Raw genomic sequence first — 16,718 nt, forward strand, 5'->3', positions numbered from 1 at the left:
CAGGAGCGACAACACTCCTTTGTGTCTTCAGACATGTGGGGCCAGTGAAAGTGAGGGACAAGTCTGTCCCAATTCTTTTTCTGGCACAGGTGACCTGCTAAATAGATATCATGGGCTAGGGTCAGTAGTAAGACCCTGAACTTCAGAGGTATAACCAATCTCCTGGTGACACCATGCTTGGGGTCTCTACACTCTGAGTACAGGAGTCCATCATCCCAAAACACCTTATGGGAACCACTAGCACTCCCAGCAGCCTCAGCAGCAGCTTGCTGTCTGAGGGGTTCAAGAGAGGGGCATCTCTGCTGCTTCTGGCTCAGATCTGGCCTGGAAGGCCCCCCTGTCCCCAAGAACTCAACCTGATCAGGCTCAAGCTCCTCTGGGACAGTTCCTTCTTCAGGACTGTAATCATCTCCCTCAAGAGACTGATCCTCCTTCTGAGTCAGGGGGGAAGGCTCTGCCTTAACCCTTCTGCTCCTCCTCTTGGATGGCACTTGGTCCATTATTCCAGAATCCAAGGCCTGTTCAGTTTCAGACATTTTGGCCTGTGACCTGGTCACAGCAAACACATCTGCAGGGATGCCCAGCATTTCTGCATGAGTCCTGAGCTCTACTTCTGCCCAAGCTGAAGTCTCTAGATCATTGCCAAGCAAGCATTCGACTGGTAGGTCTGCACTCACCACAACCTTCTTAAGGCCAGTTACCCCTCCCCAGGAGAAGTTAACAACTGCCAGAGAATGGTCTGTTCTGACATTGCTAGCATTGGTCACGTGGTACATTTCACTAAGTATAATCTGCAGAGGATCCACAAGACCTTTCGTCACCATAGTGACACTTGCTCCTGTGTCCCTGAATGCCAAAGCCTGTACTCCATTGATTAAAGGCTGTTGCCTGTACTTGCCCAAGTTACTGGGACTCACTGAGGGGGTCATATCCATGCCCCCATCACAGACAAGAACAGCCTGAGTGGTTTCTCTGACTAGGCCAGAGCCCAACTCAGTACCCAGGGTCAACCCTACTAAACCCTTGGCTTGTGTACTCCCACCACCAATTGTAACTGCACTAGGGGGAGCAGGTGCCTTAGGGGCATTGGTGGGGGCTGGAGTATTCTCTTTGGGCTTGGTGAAATCACTGGTCCAGTATGTCTTTTGCTTACAGACTTTGCACCACGGTTTCTTTTGGCGTTTCCCTTTATTGGACTGTGAATCAGCACCTGAAGAAGAATTTCGGGCCCTTGTGAAGACTTTTGGTCTTTACCCTTCTCCCCACCCTTGTCAGAGTTCTTAGAATCTTGCTTCTTTGGGTCACCACCTTGGTTCTGTACCTTCTGCCTCACCCTGGTTCTGACCCATTTGTCTGCCTTCTTTCCCAATTCTTGGGGAGAGGTCAGATCAGAGTCTACCAGGTACTGGTGCAACAGATGATTTTGACAGTTATTAAGAATCTGCTCCCTCATTATCAGATTTTACAATCCTATTAAGTCACACACCTTAATACCCAATAACCAACCTTCCAGGGCCTTAGCAGTACAGTCTACAAAGTCCACCTAGTCTTGACTTTGTGCCTTTTGGGTATCCCTGAACATTAACCTGTATTGTTCAGTGGTTAGGCCAAACCCATCTATCAGTGCACTTTTCAAGACCTGGTAATCATCAGCATCCGCTTCTCTTACAGTGAGGAGCTTATCTCTACCTGTGTCTGCAAAGGAGAGCCATAAGATTGCTGCTCACTGAACTTGGGGGACCCTCTGTACTTTATAGGCCCTCTCCAAGGCAGTTATACATTTGTGGATGTCATCCCCACTCTGGTAGGGAGGGACAATCTTACTTAGGTTTCTATGGTCATAAGACCTATCCCTATCTGTAGGGAAGTTGCTGCCACCAAGGAACTCTAGTCCCTCCTTTTTTCTAGCTCTGTAGAGCTCTAGGGCTTCCCTATCTAGGGCCATCTGCTGCTTTCTGAGGTTAAACTGAGATTGCTCATACTTCAGCAGTCTCTCTCTCCTCTCCTGGGAGGTTTCCCTCCCTCTGTGAGAAGAAATAGAGGTCCCTACAGATGAGGTAGACTGGACAGACTCCCTTGAGAGAGATCTATCCCTTCTAACTCTACTTTCAACTCTTCCTGGCGGGACAAAGAGAGGGCCATTGTGCTCCTCACCCTCATCCTCATCCAGTGGAGCTGGGTTTACCAGATCCTGATCATTGTCATCAGTCTGGTCAGCAGTAGAGGTTGGGTCAGGGGAGTTTCCACCCCTGGGTCCACCCTCAGCTGCTGCCACACCCACTCTGCCTACCCCTTCAGGCCCACTAGGCCCTGAGAGATCATCCAGCCTGAGTATCTGCAAGAGATGCTGGGTGGTTGGGCTTTTGCCTGTCTTCAGCTTCCTAATGGAACATAAGGCCCTAAGCTGAGCAAAGGTGAGATCCTCATATTTATAGGGGAGAAGCCCACTGGCTTCTGGCAGGGACCCACTGGTTCCTGGCTGATTAGACATTACTAGTGTGGTGTAGTGTATTGCACTACCTACACTAGTGTGGCCTACTAAACGCTCTTGAGTTGTAGAAAGGGTGTGCTGAGCCCTTAACACACAACTCTAAGTTGAGTAGAACTTACTGTATACTAAGCTTGATATTATATGTACCTAAGGTACCTTTAGTGGTTTTCAGTTGATCAATTCAATTGAGATTATCTGGTAAAACAATAGCAAGCTGGAATCCCACACGCTGCATACCAATGTGAGAAGTTGGCCTGGTATATGCTGTCCACTAATTAAAGTGGGTCCTTGTACCAGTCCAAACAACCCCTTATGGTGATAGGTTAAAGACGGGTAGAAAAAAGAGAGAGATGGCCCAACACGTTCCAGGGAACAGGGCACTTTAAATCAATAAAAGAAGAAGAATCCCTGGCGGTAAATCTCATTCATTTTTTCACTCTAAAACCATTCACTCAGTCGGTTCTATGTAGCCCCTATTTGTCTAAAAATTACTAACATTTGGCACACAAATTAGACCCCAAACAGAAATGTAATGCTATTGTAGTTTTATTTAAAAAGAGTTTTTCTCTCTCTTATATATATATTTTAAAAAACTGAAAGATCCGTAGATGTACCCAAAAACAGCAAATTAAAAATCACAATTCATACAATACAGTATCATTTATCAACATATTAAGTCATTAAAAAACACAGACCCAAAAGAACAAGAACAGTAAAAAATGTCTGTTTAAAATCAGTACGATTCAAATACAATACATAGTATGCAAGGGGCCTTTAGTGAAAGGATTTCATTCTTATCTAAAGTGTCCCTTGTTTGTTTGGATTCTTAGTTGGCAAAAGCGTCGATGCGTTTCGGTGGTATATTTGACTTTATAAGCAGAAACCACCTTCTTCAGGACAAAATACTGATAACGGGTCACTTTTCTCCACAGTTTAGAAATTTGTATCTATACACAAGAAAAAACAAATATCAACCAATGCTAACAATACTTAATCTCATACAGTTTAAAACAGACATTATTAAAAAAGCTATATACTTTTGAGTCCAGCATGCACTACGACCACATAACTGTCTAGGAACCCTTTATCCTAAGTGCATTTCATTTCAAATTGGGTTTGTGTGCCAGTCCCTTAAAATACCGAAAACCCTTATGAACCCCCCTAATTTTAAAGGAAGAATAGAGCACAAGCAGTTCCACACATTCCACTCACATTCCTGTGTTGTTTCACACTCTTGAGCTAATACTGACCATAAGATATGTAGGCTCATATTATTCGACAGGAGTTCTTATTATCCTATCGTAGATCCTCTTGTTTACTGGATCTGTTACAGGATATAAGGAAAATCTATAAGTCACGTTATTATTATGTTCTTAATTGACTTCTTGTCTACAATGTTTTATTATTGATTATTACCTCCAAACTTGTCATTCGTGTCCTCAATCCTTCCTTCTTTTATTTCATGTGCCTAGCCTTGTACTTTTCTTTTTTCTTTAAATTTTTTAGGTGACACCTAGGGTCAATGGCACACTTATGACCACATATAGCAACTGCAATAGATGATAACCCAGTAGCCAATAAGATACTATTTAATTTGGTTTATATTAAGTTTTAAATGATTGAATATGCCCCATCCCTGTTTCTCGTGGAGGCTTACCTTCAATGCGATAATTATTCGTAGGAATGTGGGAGTCTGATTCTACCCGCATCTTATTCAAATAACCCAGTAGACTTTTAATACGTCTTATCCGGGCATTCCACAGTTTCAGCAAAACTGAAAATTACGCAAATAAAAAATATATTCATTTCTCCCCCTGGTTATTCCTTTGGTGTCTTTCTGTTATTTTTCAACTATTTATACTGGTCTCCGCTTATATCACCTTGATCACAGTTATTTCTCTATATTTAAGAAGGTCTATTTTGCTAATCCCCAGAGTATGGTTAAACCTATTTTTATTTTACCTCTTCTGGCCCGTACTTGATGATTGCCTACTAACCTTTAGCTACCTTGCTTCGGTACCTATCTTATGGCAGATATCATCCTGTTTGTTATTATATTCTATCTAGCAGCACATCGCACCCTGTTTATTGTTGTATTCTCTTGCTGCACGTATTTTTATCTAACGTACCGGCAATATCATAACTCGGGGATCCCGCTAAAGTTGGTTGTATGCTGAGAATATGGCTTTAAACAGAAAGTCTTTTACACATATGGGCAAGATCCTATTCTCTTCCCATAGTCAGGCAAAGAGTCTCCTTTGTTCTAGTATGATGTTTCTGGCTACTGGCAGGGACCTTACCTCAGCGTGGCGGCGTCTTATCTTCCCGTGTTCGACATAGTCTAAAGGTAACCACCACGCTGTGCGAGGGATTCGCGCTGCGCGCACTGTAGTGCCTGCTTAAGGAACTTTTAAATCCTCCCTGGTTTTGATCTCATTTCGTTTTGGTTCGTTACCCCTGCTTTTAGAAAAGCTGCGCCCCCCCCTGGCCCTTGCTCGCACTATAATTGTTCACATCACCGCATTTTGCGGGTCCTGGGCTCACGGGGTCACGTGACGCGCCGCCGCCATCTTGCTGAGGGCGAATTGCACATCCTGGGCTCTGGGGTTAGCGCTCCAGCGCCGCTGCTACGCCTCTCTGCCTACTTAAGGTGAGTGAGGAGGTGTGTCTGCCTTCTAAAGGTAACCACCACGCTGTGCGAGGGCTTCGCGCTGCGCGCACTGTAGTGCCTGCTTAAGGAACTTTTAAATCCTCCCTGGTTTTGATCTCATTTCATTTTGGTTCGTTACCCCTGCTTTTAGAAAAGCTGCGCCCCCCCTGGCCCTTGCTCGCACTATAATTGTTCACATCACCGCATTTTGCGGGTCCTGGGCTCACGGGGTCACGTGACGCGCCGCCGCCATCTTGCTGAGGGCGAATTGCACATCCTGGGCTCTGGGGTTAGCGCTCCAGCGCCGCTGCTACGCCTCTCTGCCTACTTAAGGTGAGTGAGGAGGTGTGTCTGCCTTCTAAAGGTAACCACCACGCTGTGCGAGGGCTTCGCGCTGCGCGCACTGCAGTGCCTGCTTAAGGAACTTTTAAATCCTCCCTGGTTTTGATCTCATTTCATTTTGGTTCGTTACCCCTGCTTTTAGAAAAGCTGCGCCCCCCCCCTGGCCCTTGCTCGCACTATAATTGTTCACATCACCGCATTTTGCGGGTCCTGGGCTCACGGGGTCACGTGACGCGCCGCCGCCATCTTGCTGAGGGCGAATTGCACATCCTGGGCTCTGGGGTTAGCGCTCCAGCGCCGCTGCTACGCCTCTCTGCCTACTTAAGGTGAGTGAGGAGGTGTGTCTGCCTTCTAAAGGTAACCACCACGCTGTGCGAGGGCTTCGCGCTGCGCGCACTGTAGTGCCTGCTTAAGGAACTTTTAAATCCTCCCTGGTTTTGATCTCATTTCATTTTGGTTCGTTACCCCTGCTTTTAGAAAAGCTGCGCCCCCCCCTGGCCCTTGCTCGCACTATAATTGTTCACATCACCGCATTTTGCGGGTCCTGGGCTCACGGGGTCACGTGACGCGACGCCGCCATCTTGCTGAGGGCGAATTGCACATCCTGGGCTCTGGGGTTAGCGCTCCAGCGCCGCTGCTACGCCTCTCTGCCTACTTAAGGTGAGTGAGGAGGTGTGTCTGCCTTCTAAAGGTAACCACCACGCTGTGCGAGGGCTTCGCGCTGCGCGCACTGTAGTGCCTGCTTAAGGAACTTTTAAATCCTCCCTGGTTTTGATCTCATTTCATTTTGGTTCGTTACCCCTGCTTTTAGAAAAGCTGCGCCCCCCCCTGGCCCTTGCTCGCACTATAATTGTTCACATCACCGCATTTTGCGGGTCCTGGGCTCACGGGGTCACGTGACGCGCCGCCGCTATCTTGCTGAGGGCGAATTGCACATCCTGGGCTCTGGGGTTAGCGCTCCAGCGCCGCTGCTACGCCTCTCTGCCTACTTAAGGTGAGTGAGGAGGTGTGTCTGCCTTCTAAAGGTAACCACCACGCTGTGCGAGGGCTTCGCGCTGCGCGCACTGTAGTGCCTGCTTAAGGAACTTTTAAATCCTCCCTGGTTTTGATCTCATTTCATTTTGGTTCGTTACCCCTGCTTTTAGAAAAGCTGCGCCCCCCCCTGGCCCTTGCTCGCACTATAATTGTTCACATCACCGCATTTTGCGGGTCCTGGGCTCACGGGGTCACGTGACGCGCCGCCGCCATCTTGCTGAGGGCGAATTGCACATCCTGGGCTCTGGGGTTAGCGCTCCAGCGCTGCTGCTACGCCTCTCTGCCTATTTAAAGCTCGTACTGGCGCGCAGCGGTGACGCGCAGCGGTAGCGCCTGACTCGCGCCTGAGTCAAGCCAGAGTCCTGCTCGTCTGCGCTCGTCAGCGCTAAGGAGGCGCAGGGCGCGGCAGACTCTTCATCTTAACTATGGCTACTCCGTCCTATAGGTATGGTAGAGCTGACTTATTGGCCATTCGTGACCTCTGCGTCGTCTGTCCTTTTCCGCCTGTAGCACCATTAAGGGGTCCTTATCGGTGTACTTGTTGTTGCTGGCACCTGTCGCCCCCAGCTCGCATTCGCTCCAGCCATATTTCAGCTAGGCAATTGAGCGCGTTGGAGGGGAACACGGCCAGCATATACAGCCTAAATGTCCGATCTCTGGTTAAACATCAGGCGGAGATCTTTGACATGGTCACCAATGACTCCCCTGACGTGATGTTTATGACTGAGACATGGCTACAAGACGACGACACTGCGATTTTAAATCTTGCCTTCCCCCCTGAGTATACCGTGGTAACGCTCAATCGCGGTTCGAGAGGCGGCGGGATTGCTATGGCAGTGAAACGGCGATTTCCATGCGAATGGAAAGCATTAACACTTCCAGGTTGTGAATGTGCTCGTTTCAGAATTTCGCTTTCTCCTTGTTTTAGCTTTTCAGGTCTGTTAATATATCGGCCTCCGGGCTGCGATGCGGCATTCAGGGCTGCTCTCCCGGACGTCATTAGTATAGAAGCTCTCGGCTGTGCAAATTTTAATGTGGTTGGCGACCTTAATTTGCATTTTGACTGTCCCTCCCAAGCCTCCATTAGGAGTTGTCTAGCAGATCTGGAAGCTTTGCAGCTTACACAGAGAGTGATGTCCCCCTCCCATTCTGGGGGTCATATACTGGACCCGTTTTTCACTTCCTTAGAGGAGATTACTCTAGGCCACCCCGTCCAGCTGGCCTGGACAGATCATATGTTGGTGAAAGCAGTTCTCCCTGTGGCAGATCCTCTGTACGTGACTCAGAATAAAACATTTCTGTCCCGCCAGTGGTGTAAATTAAAGCTTGATGATTTTTACAGTTTTTTAGGAAACAGTCCTCTACCCCTCTTTGCTGACGTGGACAGTGGGTATGATGCATTTTGCACTTGGATTGGTTCGGCTTTGGACTCTTTTATTCCCTGGGTACGTTCCAATTGCCGTACTAAGGCCCATAGCCCGTGGTATGATGAGACATTGGCGTCTCTTAAGAGAGATTGTAGGCAAGCGGAAAGGCGATGGAGGAAAGCCTATGATCCCGCGCTTAAGATCTGCTACCTTACTGCCTCCAAGACATACCACAGAGCGGTGTGTCGTACACGCGCAGCTTTCTACGCGCAGGAGTTTCGGAATAGCCCGAACCCCTCCAAAGTAATCTTCAAGGTCCTAAAGGACCTTATAACTAAGAGGACCCCTGCGGCTGAAATATGCACAGACTCCCATTGTGAGCGCCTGGCCTCGTTCTTTGTGCAGAAGGTGCAAGCTATCTATCAAACCTTCCCTACTGCCAAGCACGGTTTGACGCCAGTTGATTGCCCCGAGTTCAAGGATGTGATCTTGGACTGTCTAGCCCCCCTATCAGAGGAGGGCTTTGACTTCTTGAGCCAAAAAATTAAATCTGGCTCCCCGGCAGACCCCCTCAAACCGGCCCTATTTCAAAACCTGCAGGATACATGTCGTGCTCCCTTGCTTTCCCTTATTAATATGTCCCTGGGGTCAGCGACTGTTCCTATCAAGTGGAAGGAAGCGGTAGTCACTCCCATCTTGAAAAAGCCTACCCTCGACCCCACTAAACCTGAGAACTACCGCCCCATCTCCTTGTTGCCGTGGGCTGCCAAAGTCATCGAAACTCATGTGAATGGGATCCTGGCGGACCATCTGGATAAAGCTAATATCTTGGACCCCACGCAAAATGGTTTCCGTAAAGCCCACAGCACGGAGACTGCCTTGCTATATATGGCTGAACATCTGCGCTCCGTGCTGGACACCGGACACACAGCGGCACTCCTTTTGTTAGACCTGAGTGCCGCCTTCGATACGGTGTCCCATGACATTTTGATGCGGCGGCTAGAGGAAGCGGGGGTTAGGGGGCTGGCATTAGGCTGGTTCCGCTCCTTCCTCTCCAACAGATCCTTCCGGGTAGCAATACCACCCGGCAAGTCCACCTCTCACCAGCTCACGCTGGGGGTCCCTCAGGGTTCATCTCTGAGCCCCACTCTTTTTAATCTTTATGTGAGGCCGCTGGCTGCTATTGTCAAAAGCTGGGGCCTGACAATGGTTTCCTATGCGGATGACACGCAGCTGGCGGTCACACTAAGTGGGGACTCAGCTATGGATGCCCGCAACTTCTGTGAGGGGCTGCGTTCGGTGGCCAATTGGATGAATCAGAACTGTCTCCAATTGAACACCAAGAAGACAGAGGTGATGGTGTTTGGTTCGCGTCCTGGCTGTTGGAATGAAAGTTGGTGGCCTTCCGAGTTAGGTCTGACCCCCTCTCCTGTATTGGAGTTAAAGAACCTCGGGGTATGGCTGGACCCGGCACTTAGTTTCACCTGCCATACGAAGAAGGTAGCTGCCTCATGTTTTGGCATTATCAGGAGCATTAGGCCGGTGCTCAAATTATTTGACGCTAGTACGAGACAGCTGGTAGTCCAGGCCTCGGTTCTATCCAGAATAGACTATGCTAGTGCGCTGCTTGCAGGCACGAACAAGGCTGAACTTGCGCGGTTACAACGAGTGCAGAATGCTGCCGCAAGAGCAATATTTGGGTTGCCCAAACGCTGCTCAGTGTCCGGAGTACTGAACACTCTTCACTGGCTACCTGTTGTGCGGCGTATTGAGTTTAAGGTGTTGTGCCTGGCCTTCAAAATTTTAAAAGGCTTGGCCCCTCCTATCCTTATGAATCTCCTAACTCCGTACATTCCTTCTCGCTCGTTGAGATCCTTGGGCCAGAACTTGGCTGTTGTTCCTCGCTTTCGGTTGAACAGGACAGGTGGCCGCTCCTTCCGAGTGGTAGCTGCCCAGCTCTGGAACGCCCTTCCCGTTGACATCCGTGCTGTGGAAGATTTAACCAGGTTTAGAGGGGCTATTAAAACGTTTCTTTTTAATAAAACAAAGTAATCCCTTTGCATGCTGTGTTGTTGTGTTCACCTTTGGCGCCAGGACGCCCCTTTGCTGGGGCAGCTGTGCGCGGTACAAAAATCAGTAACATAACATAACATAACATAAGAGGTTGTATTCTGTTTCCCTGTATTTATTTGGGTAACGATTATCAAGGCCGCGTTTCTATTCTCGCGAGACGCCGGTACTGACGCAGTACGCCAGTTCTATCTAAGTCACTTTCTGGCCCTGCCGCGCATGTCTGGCAGCCATCTTTAAAAGGTGTATTTGTCTTTCTAACAGGGTATTCTCCATATATGTTTATGGCCTTACGCCCCGGGACGCCAGCCATGACATTACAAGCCAGTGGTGGCATAGTTGTTTTATTATCACGCTGTACATGTCTGGCGGTCGTCTTAGGATCTTCTATTTGTAGTTCGCATGGAGCCTTTTCTCCGTAGATTTCAGGCCTACCCATACATATATGGCGGCCATCTCTAAAGGGACTCTGGGTGATTTCCCTGCCTAAACACAAAGAAATACAGCCTAACACATAAGTCCTTGACTGTTGATTATATAGCCCCACAGCCATATTTGGATGTTGTAGCAAATATCTAGGCTAATCCTCTATATCCTCACCCTATACTATTAGGTGGCTAAGATAGAGATATCTATGTATGTCCACCACACACTCTTCCAATGAAAGAATGTATGAATCATTTTTTACATAGAAAACTCTACCCTCTCACCCTGTCTACATACGGTGAATTCCCTGTTTATATTCCACTATTGTTCTTATTTCACATCCGGAAATTGTTTCACCTCAATTATGGACAGATTTTGTCTATACCTAAACATGAATGGATGCTGTGCCGATAATAACATTTTTTTTTTATCATTTGTGTTATTTCCGTCCTCCTTCAATATCCGTAATTTATACGACTCAGACAGTCTAGCTAGGTTTTATTTCTAAATGATAGTTTCCCAGTCCTCCCTACTGTTCAATTCATTCTTAATGGTATCAAATTTGATCACATACCATTGTTCTTGATGTTTTCTGCGCTGTACACAGTTCCCTATTCTTCTTTGTACTGTAATCCTCTCTAGTATCACCCACCTCATGTCATTCGCATTATGGCCCTTCTCTTTCCAATGACTTACCAAGGGTGAATTCTCTTTGTTTGTATTTATCGCTGACCTATGTTCACATATTCTTAGTCGCAGCTCCCTTCCTGTTTCCCCTATATATCCCTGCCCGCATGGGCAGAGAATAAGGTAAACAATATTTCTACTTCTACAGTTGTTTAGCGTTTTGATCTCAAATTTTACTGAGTTCAGGGTCATGCTTTTCGTAACTAAACATAGGTCGCAGATACTACAACTACCACACTTGTGGTTACCCATGGCTCTGCTTCCTGAGATAGTTTGTTGTATCTCCCCCCTATCCTCTATATATGTGTGCACTAGGGTGTTACGCAGGTTTTTATTTTTTCTATAGGCAAACATGGGTTTCGGCAGGTTTACTTCCTCGCCATCATTTAGAATCTTCCAATTATGATTAATGATGTTCTTTACTCTATTGCTTATGTTGGAGAACTGGCTCACCATTATGATTTTTTCCACATTATTTTCTTTCTTTTTACTCACTAGGAGACTCTATCTATCATAAAACCTCGCCCTTTTTAGGGAATGGCTGATCAGTTTTTTAGGGTACCCTCTCTCCCTAAACTTGCTCTTAGTCTTTTCTGCATGCTTGTAAAAATCTTCTACTGATGTACAATTTCTTCGGAGTCCGAGAAATTCCCCGAATGGTATACTGTCTTTTTGACATTTTGGATGATAGCTATTATAGTGCAATAAGGTATTGCGATCTGTTTCTTTTGAAAATAGTTCTACCTCCAGAGGTCCTTTCTCATGTTTTATACTGATGTCCAAAATGTTTACCTTACTGTTACTGTACTGGGCTGTACATTTTAGATTCCTGTCTCCTAGGTTTATCCATTCAAGGAATTCAGCAAGTTCTTCCTCTGGGCCCGTCCAGATGAAAAAAATATCATCTACAAACCGGACCAAGTTACGTATATTTTCATAAAAGGGGCACATCTCATTGTATATATGCTTCTCCTCAAACGCACTGACATAAATACATGCCAGGCTCGGCGCACAAGTTGCGCCCATACTGGTCCCTTTCTGTTGGATAAATAGATCTTGTTTAAAAAGAAAAATATTGTTAAGGAGTACCATTGAGACACATTTTAAGATAAACTCATTATTAGCCCCTATGATTTCAGTTGTTTCTAATGTACTCTTAATAACCTCTATAGTATCCCGTTGTGGTATATTGGTATATAGTGCCTCTATATCGAGGGTCACCATATACTCACTGTTCTTACTGAACTCTATACCTTCCGTTTTAATAATCATATCTGCAGTATCTTTTATATATGATTTCTGCTTTTGTACAATGGGTTTAAGGAATTTGTCCGCATATTTACTAAGCGGTTCCAGTGTCGAATCAATAGAGGCTACTATTGTCCTGAGGAGTGGATTTTCCAAACTCTTATGGATTTTAGGAAGTCCATAGAACGCGGGTATTTTAGGATTGTTGGTGTTTAGAAATTTATGTTCATCCTCACTGATCTCTTCATTGTTCTTAGCTCTTTCTAATAGTATTTCTACCTCTCTTTTAAATCCATCTAATCTGGCTTGTGGTACCCTTAGATAGTGTTGTTCATTGGACAAATGTTCCAATGCCCTGCGGTCATAATCTTTTGCATCAAAGACAGCAACTCCTTGTGAGAAAGTGGCTCTGTATATACTGTTCCAAAATAGGTACAGGGTGTACAGAGTACACAGTCCCCAGAGGCTTGGCAGAGGCTAAAGTTAGATATAACCTTACTCTCTAAAGTGGTAGCTTGGTCGAGCAGTAAGGCAGTATCAGAGGACAGTGTAAAGCATTTGTTGTACACACTCAGTCAGCAAATGGTCTCACACACGCAATAACTGAACTCTAGGCCAATGGTTTATATATAAAAAATATGCTTGTTTTATTTTAGAACCAACAATTGTAATTAAAATATCACTTCTCAGAATGAGATGCTTTATATAAATACTTTTGCAATATGCAATTGACTTTTGTAAACAGTTTCAAGTGGTTGCAATAGGCAACACTATTTTAAACACAATAATGCATTGAGTTCAATGGAAGTTTCATGTTATTTGCCACAGATTACTTTTAGGATTACTTTTGGAATTCCAGGACTGGGTCCTAGATTCAGTCCTGGGTCAGTACTTGGAATCAAGTGATAATAGTCAACTTAAATACTGTGATGATTTTTAGACAATATTTTGCTATTTTAAAAGTTGATAGAAAATATTTCATAGAAAACAGTCAATGATTCCCTATGGCAGAAAATTCAAGTTACAGGTATAGTATGTTCTTGTTACTTTTGTAATCCAGTACTGGGTGCCTAGACTCAGTACTGGGACCTTTATCCAAAACAGGTAAGTAATTACGTTTTCAGATATTATACGATTTTTAAAGAATATTTAAAGATTGCAGAAATTGATACTTAAAAGAAATTTCACAGAAAAACAGTCAATGATTTCCTATGGAAGAAAATTGGGTTACTGGTATGTACAGTTGTAAGCAGTTTTCAGAGTCAGTGCTGGGCACCAAGATCCAGCACTGGGAGCTCACCTAAGAGTAGGTGAGTATTTTCGTTTTCGTTACTCGGCTGATTTTTGGTGAATATTTTTAGTTTTGAAAAGTCCACACTTAGAAGAAATTTCAGAAAAAGCCAGTCAATGTTACCCTATGGAGAAAATTTAGTTATTGGTTTAAAGGTAAGTACTCGACTGGCAGAGTTAAGGTTCTGGGCATAGACTCAGGGGTCTCCCAGGGTCAGGTAGGTACAGTTTGTTCACCCCCAGTGGCACAAGGCCGACCGGGTGCAGAGAGAATTAGGCCCAATGTTATCCTATGAGAGGTAGGGGGCCTTGGTTGGTGGCTGCTGACTAGCAGGCCACGAGGCTGTGGGAGCTGGGCTCCTGGTCACTTACTCAGGGCAAGTGGGGAAGTAGATAGGCGTAGAGGTTGCACTGCCAGGGCCACTCGGGCGGCTGGGTGCAGGGTGCTTTTGAGCCTTCGGGCGCTCAATTGATTTCAATGGGAAATCTCCGGTTTAGAAAAAGACTGCAAGCTCGGGGACGAGGATTCTTCAGGTGCCACCACCACTTCGAGAGGTAAGTTGGGTAGTTGGAGGATAGGTAGGTACCCCGGGATTGGGCACAGGGGGCTGCGGGGCGCCGGGTGCAGGGGTGCCTTTTGGTGTCGGGAAATCTTACCCTCTGTTGATCGTGGTTGGGGGGGCACCTAGTTCTGAGGCTGCAGGCTTCTTCAGGAGTGTCGAGGGTGGTCCTTGGGTGCCGGACTCGGGGTCACAGTCGCCGTGGGGTCGTCCTCGTGGTCTTGGTTCACTCCGGCACAGGCCAGGCTTGGCTGGTCCAGAGTGGGCTGGGTTCGCGGTTCCGGGCTGCTGCCAGGGATTAGAAGTAGATTTTGAGTAGAGCCTCTACTCATGGGAGTCCCAGGGGCTTAGAGTCAAAAGGTAGCCAGGTCCTCCGGGGTTTGTGAGGTTGCGATCCACAAGTGATGCCGGGTTGGAGCAGGAGCAGGTTCGAGGGTCGACAGGCCGGTAGGGCTGGGGCCAAAGCAGTTTGTGTCTTCCTTCTTAGCAGCTGCAGGGCAGGTCTTCTTTCTTCTAGCTCTTCTTCGGATTTTGGAATCTGGAATCTGGGGACGGACGGTTCAGGGTGCCCCTAAATACTAGATTTAGGGGCGTTACAGGTAGGTGAAGGGCAGGGACCAATGGGTCCCTGTCCTGGAGTGGGTACACCTCCTATCCTGCCACTCTCCTGTGGGAGGGGGGCAGTAGCCTAGTCCTGATTGGATAGGGCTTCCCATCTTCAAGATGGCGAGAGCCCGGGGATGTTCTTCACCTCGCCTCCCCCACCTGAGGGGTGGGGTTGGCAGGCTGGCACATCCCCTGTCCTTATTTGGGGTTCCCGGCCAAGCTTCCCGCCAGAATGGGGTGTTGCAGTGGCCTGGGGAAGCTCACAGAGGCGGCATGCCTTTGAAGCTTCCCCCTGCCCATCCTGGGGGAGAAGATTTAGCACCTCGCCCAGGATGTGCATTGTTGCAGGCCCAGGAGAGCAGGGGCTCTCCTACCCAGGGGTCCAGCAACATGTCTGCTGTGTGGCAGCCTAGGCAGCCTCAGAACAGACGTGGATTGTGGGTTAGGTTTCAGGGAGCCTCTCTAAGATGCCCTCTGTGGTGCTTGGTACATTAAATCCCACACTGGCATCAGTGTAAATTTAATGTGCTGAGCAATTTGATACCAAACTTCTCAGGCTTCAGTGCTGCCATTATGGTGCTGTGGAGTTCGTGTTTGACAAGCTCCCAGCACCATGTACTCTTAAATGGCAGTACTGCACTTACAGGGCCTGGGAATGGAACTGGGTACTGTAGGGGCACAGGGCTCCTGCCTCTGTGTCCACACCACTGGCATAGGGCACCCAGCTAGAGGGGTGGCTGATGTATGCCAGGGAAGTGTAGTTTGTGGGCATGGCACACAGGGATGTGTGCCATGTCGACTCTCTGTTTTGTCTTGTACCCAGACACTCAGCCTGCCAGGGCAGTGTGTGGGTGTTAGGGTACAGGGCCTCTAAGGGTGGCACAATAAGTGCTGCAGCCCTTAGAGGCCTTCCCTGCTCACCAGGCCCTGGGTACCTAGGGTACCATTTACCAGGGTCTGACATGTGGCCAGGATTTGCCAATTTGGTTTTGAGGTTTTTGTTTAGGGAAGGAACATAGGCCCTAGGCACCTGATTGGCAGGAGTCCAGGGCACACTCAGTCAAAGTACATTCAGCATTTCAGCAAAAAGTGGGGGCATACCATGCAAGAAAGATGGCACTTTCTCACACTCCTCCCCCCTTATCTGCAGGTTTTATGGTGATGGTATGATCATTCGACAGAGAGGCAATTGCTTCTCTCTGTATTTTTGAAATATTGTGTGTCTGGAATTGTTTTTCTGTGAGGAGGTTCCTCACCTCCACTTTAACCATTGTCTCAAACACATCAATATTTTTTCCAACCATCCATAAACTTGGGGTGAAGGTTGATTTAGCTCTGAGACCTGAGTCTTGTGCCACCTCTCTTTCTGGCCTGTTTTCAAAGAACCGACGGAGTCGTACTCTCCTAAAGAAAGATCTAAGATCCTTTTCTATCTGAAATTTGTTCACTCCAGAAGTGTCTGAAAAGATTCAAGCCCGAATCGAAGATGAGAAGAACCTGAAAGCAAAGGGGACAGAGTCTGGGTCACTTGCCAGTGACCAGGGGCGCGATAGACCAATGCCCACAGATGTTGGGTGCTTCAGGTGAGTTGACGGGTGTCTTGACTCTTCAGCCGCGAGGTCCAGGAGGTGTCAATGACAACCAGGAGCTGGATTCGATCTGTCCCACGAAGTGTGTCGAGTGCTGCGGTGTCGGCGACCAGAACGGACCCAACAAGCCTTGGCAACGGCAAGGCAAGTGGAAAAGGAAGAAAGACGTCAGTGCAGACCAGCAAGGTCTGGGGGACTCACCCAGCAAGGGTATGTCCGGTCACGTCTGGAGCAACTAGAAAAACCCAATCAGAAGAGGAGTTGCCTTCATGGGGACCCACTAGCCAATGGGCTAGCGATCGCGAAGAAGCTTGGAGCAGTCGCACTGGAAACTGGCTCTCGGGTCACTCGTGGAGT

This window comes from Triturus cristatus, chromosome 4_2 (assembly GCF_964204655.1).
Source record: "Triturus cristatus chromosome 4_2, aTriCri1.1, whole genome shotgun sequence".
Taxonomy (NCBI): Eukaryota; Metazoa; Chordata; class Amphibia; order Caudata; family Salamandridae; genus Triturus; species Triturus cristatus.